The sequence below is a fragment of the Macrotis lagotis genome, chromosome 4, assembly GCF_037893015.1.
Source record: "Macrotis lagotis isolate mMagLag1 chromosome 4, bilby.v1.9.chrom.fasta, whole genome shotgun sequence".
NCBI lineage: Eukaryota > Metazoa > Chordata > Mammalia > Peramelemorphia > Peramelidae > Macrotis > Macrotis lagotis.
In genome coordinates this window covers 263,201,544-263,206,565 of record NC_133661.1, presented here as the reverse complement: position 1 = coordinate 263,206,565, position 5,022 = coordinate 263,201,544, and the positions used below count along the sequence as shown (strand labels likewise).

General features: G+C 34.7%; 1 pseudogene; it reads right to left on the bottom strand.

The window, feature by feature from the left end:
• Positions 1-2,826: 2,826 nt before the first annotated feature.
• LOC141520398 (large ribosomal subunit protein eL6-like) lies at positions 2,827-3,718 on the bottom strand (annotated as a pseudogene).
• Between the last annotated feature and the right edge of the window lie 1,304 nt (positions 3,719-5,022).

Sequence of the window (5,022 nt, the reverse complement as noted above, 5' to 3'; positions counted from 1 at the left end):
AAAAAGATCTAGTTATCAGAGACTCAAAGCCAGATCTCAGTTCTGGCTTATCTAAATAGTGGAAGAGAAAACCAGTCCCCATGGGTTATTGGAGTACTGGGAAAGACACCAGGAGATTAGATGAACTCAGTACCTTGGTATCAATGTTGGGAGCTATGCAAAAAGCCTAAACTCAACTTACTCTACAACATCCCACTGGAATCTATCAAAAATTGAGGATTAAGGCAAATGGTCAGATTTATCCACACCATCTAGATCAAAAGAAGCACTTAAACTACAGAGGGTATAGGACCAAACAAAGCCTACCCAACCCAAGAGTACCAGAGGGACTGACCTGAACTGCAAATCTTAATCTAATAACTGAAGCTGAAAGTATGAATACAGAAGAAAATGTCAATTCCCAAAACAAAATATTATACTTAAGAGAAGCCCAGAGGTAATCCTAGAAAAATAGAGTAATCCTACAATAGCTCTTAAGTAGACAATCATAGAAAACCATGTCTTGGTCACAATCATAACAAAGTTTGATAGAAATTAAGTCAAATTTTTAAAAATGTAATCAGAAATTAAATTAGATGTTGAGAGGGAAAAAATGAAATGGAGAATAAATAACTTAGACTTTAACTTCCCCAAAGCATAGAATAATTGGAAAAAAAAGAAATAATAGAATAAAAAATAGAAAAATAGAAAAAAATAAAATAAAACCAAAGAACTCAGTGACAACAAATAATTTAAAAAAACAAACAACTAACAGTACAGAAGAAAATGTAAAATAATTGACTTGGAAAACAAGTCACAGAGAAATAATTTAGTAATCACTAGCTTTTATCAAAACCACAATCAAGCAAAACATCTTAGGTTACTATTTCAATAAATTACCAAAGAAATATGCCCAATTTTAGCAATACCACTACTGGGTCTATACACTGAAGAGACAATGAAAAAGAGTAAAAACATTACTTGCACAAAAATATTCATGGGGCAGATAGGTGGCACACTGGATAGAACACCAGCCTTGGAGTCAGGATTACCTGGGTTCAACTCCAGCCTCAGACACTTAATAATTACCTAGCTGTGTGGCCTTGGGCAAGCCACTTAACCCCATTGCCTTGAAAAAAAATCTAAAAATAAATAAAAATAAATAAAATAAACAAAAATATTCATAGCAGCCCTATTTGTGTCGGCAAAGAATTGAAAATTGAGTGAATGTCCATCAAATGGAATGACTGAACAAATTGTGATTATATGTTGTTATGGAACACTATTATTCTATTAGAAACTAGGAGGGATGGGAATTCAGAGAAGCCTGGAAAGACTTGCATGAACTGATGCTGAGCAAGATGAGCAGAACCAGAAGAACATTGTACACCTGATCAATCTTAATGGACTTGTTCACTCCATCAGTGTAATAATCAGGGACAATTTTAGGATATCTGTGATTGAGAATAATACCTTCTGTATCCAGAGAAAGAATTGTGGAGTTTAAACAAAGGCCAAAGATTATTTCAGGTTTTTTTTTTAGGTTTTTTTTTTTTTGCAAGGCAAATGTGGTTAAGTGGCTTGCCCAACGCCACACAGCTAGGTAATTATTAAGTGTCTGAGACCGGATTTGAACCCAGGTACTCCTGACTCCAAGGCCGGTGCTTTATCCACTATGCCACCTAGCTGCCCCTACAGAAAATTTTAATTATATAAAATGAAAAAATGTTTTGCAAAACTAAAATCAATAGTTATAATTAAAAGGAAATTGGCTGAGGGAAAATCTTTGCAGCAAGTTTCTGTAATAAAATAATAATTGATGAATAATGATTCAAATATATAAAACAAATGACATTTTCCAATAAAAAAGATTAAAAGAATAGGAGCAGGCAGTTCTCAAAAGATGGAATGCAAATTATCATTAGCTGTATTAAAATTTCTTTCAATTACCAATAATTAGAGGACTGAAAATTAAAACAATTTTGAAGTATCTTTTCACATTCATCAGACTGGCAAAAATATCAAAAAAAGCAAAATAGAAATTGTTGGAAGGGGTGCTGGAAAAAAACCTACTGGAACCATATTGATGTATCTGTGAATTGGTCCAACTCTTCTGTAAAGCAATTTGGGACTGGGCTCACTCTCCAGAAAGATCAAAGAGAAAAGAATGGAATCTGTGAATCTGATGATATTTATAGCAATTCTTTTTGTTATTGTAAAGAACTAAACAAATTACAGTATATGCAAGTAACACAATATTATAATGCTTTAAAAATGACTAAAAGGATGATTTCAGATAAAGTTGGCAAGACAAGACTAATGATAGTGAAGTAAGAAAAGTTTTTTATAATTAAAACATTATAAAGAAAAAACTTTAAAAGACTAAAGCATTGCATTAAATGTAATGAGCAACTATAATGACAAATGATGAAGCTTGTTACTTACCTACTAACAGAAGTGATGGACTCAAGATGTAGAATGAGACATGCATTTTTTCACATGATGAATATGGGAATTCATTTTGCTTGAGTTTGTATAATTTTTTTTTTTTTGTATTTTTGCAAGGCAACGAGGTTAAGTGATTTGCCCAAGGTTACACAGCTAGGTAATTCAGTGTCTGAGGCTGGATTTGAACTCAGATCCTCCTGACTCCAGGACTAGTGCTCTATCTACTGCACCACCTAGCTGTTCCAAGTTTGAATAATTATTATAAATATTTCAAATATTTTCTCCTTTTTTTCCAAAAATTTTTTAAACAAGAGTTGATAGGGATAGTTATACCAATGGGGTTACCAAAGAAAAAAATTAAGAAAAGAAGGTCATTAAAACATTTTTTTTTTGGCTATTCCAAATATTTTAATAAGAGTTCTCTGCAAGGCATTTAGAACACCAATTTGTGAGGATAAACTCCATTGGAGAGAGAATACAGAACGCAGGTAACCGCGGAGCTGAGGAATTTTCTTGATTTTTGGGCATGAGCTGAGAGTCCACTGCTTTCTGATCAGCCTTGCACTGCTCTGTAATCTCATATTTCTCTTTCTCTGTGTCAAAAATCTCTCCTTCTTGGTGTCTGGGTTTATGGAGCCTCTTCTTCTTAAAGTAAGCATCAGTAAGATGATTTGGAATTTTTACACCAGAAAGGTTAACCCTAATAGAGGTGGCAATGACAAATTTCTGATGGGTCCTTCGTAGAGGAACCCGATTGATGGTCAGAGGTCCAGTCACCAGTAGCAAACCACTAGCCAGCTGCTTCAGGAAAACCACGCGCTTGCCCCTGTGGCGGCCGGTGAGCAGAATCAGAACTGTGCCTGGGGTGATGCTAGAGTGAAGTTTCCTCACATGCTGGCTGAAGGGTTTTTTGCCATGACTTAGGAGTTTTCTCGGTACATCTTCAGTAGGATAATACCTGGGCATTTTGCGAATCTTTACCACTCGGTTTCCTCCATTTTTATCACCACCAACTGGCTTTGAGATAGTAGCAGGCACCCTGTCTTTCTTTTTCCTTTCAATCCGGGTTTTTGGTGCAGCATATTTCTGCTTGTACATGGCTCTGCGGGAATACATTGCAGACCTGGAGTATCTGCCGATCCCTCGGGCCAAGACTGGGTTTCCAGTGCAATGCTTTCGAGGTTTTTTCACCAGCTTTTCAGCCCCATCTTCCTTTTTGGCCTTCCTTTCCTTTTTTTCCTTGCTGACCTTCTTTTCCTTTTGGAGGCTTTGGGGGGTTTTTGTCCACCATCTTGAGAGAAGGGGAAAGAGCTATTAAAACATTTTTAAATAAACAAAAGAAAATAGAAGAGAGTCAACTGGGAAATAGAAATAAATTCAACAGACTTTGAATGTTGAATTCACTGTACACTTAAAGGGAAAAGGAAGTTGTAGGTAATGAGATTCATGGTCTGATATACAATATTATTTTTTTGTTCTAATTTGTATGTAAAAATAATTAGTTTTGTAATTTGTTAATTTCAAAATTTTTAAGAAAAAAATTGAAATTTAAATGAAGATTAGATAATTTAATCCTACATACTTGGTTGGTCACAGAAAAAAAATCATAGAAATAACTTTATCAAAGAAAATTATGTCAATGAGATAGCATGCCAAAACTTCTTATAATCTACCCATAGCAGGATTTAGAGAAAAAAATTTACATATATATATATATATATATATATATATATATATACTTTTTTATCAACAAAAGAAGAGCAAATCAATAAATTGGACATGCATCTAAAGATTAGAAAAGCAATAAATTAAGAGCCCTGTCCAAATACCAAAAAAACCCATAGATTTTGAAGGAGAAAGAAGCAAAATTGGACATTCTTCCGTCAATTGAATTGGTAAATAAAACTAAGGTCATATGGATAAATAGATCTTTTTTTTTTACTGTGTTGAATTACTTTTATTTGAATTGTCTTAGAAAGATTCTGAAGATCACCTAGGAAGATAAGGTGCTGCACTCTGAGGTCCTCCTTTCTCAAACTGTACTGTCAAGGATTCAAACTCTGCTGTAGAAATCACAGCTCTCTTTGACTGGCCACATTGTTCAAACTTTTCTTTTTTACTTGGTAAAATTTTATTTACTTATTTCTTTATTTTATTCTCATTTTGTACAAATGTTTTTTTTTACATTAATAAAATATTCTTGTTTAAGAGTAAACAAAATACCCCTCCCCCCCCATGAATATAGACTTGCTTGGGTGAAAAAGTAAAGGGGAGAGAAAAAAAAATTAAAATTAAAAAAATAATAGTAATAATTTATTAGTAGGTATGGTCAGGTGGCGCAATGGACAAAGCACCAGCCCTGGAGCCACGAGCACTCGAGCCCACATCCAGCCTTGTAAACCCAGCAATCACCCATGTAAGCCACCCGATCCCACTGCCCTGCAAAGAAACAAAAAAGAAGAAAAAAAGAAAAGACCCAAAACAAAATAGTAATAATAGTAGGGGTGGCTGGGTGGCAGACAGAGCATTGGCCCTTGAGCCAGGAGCACCCGGGTCCAAATCTGGCCTCAGACACCCAAAGATCACCCTGCTATA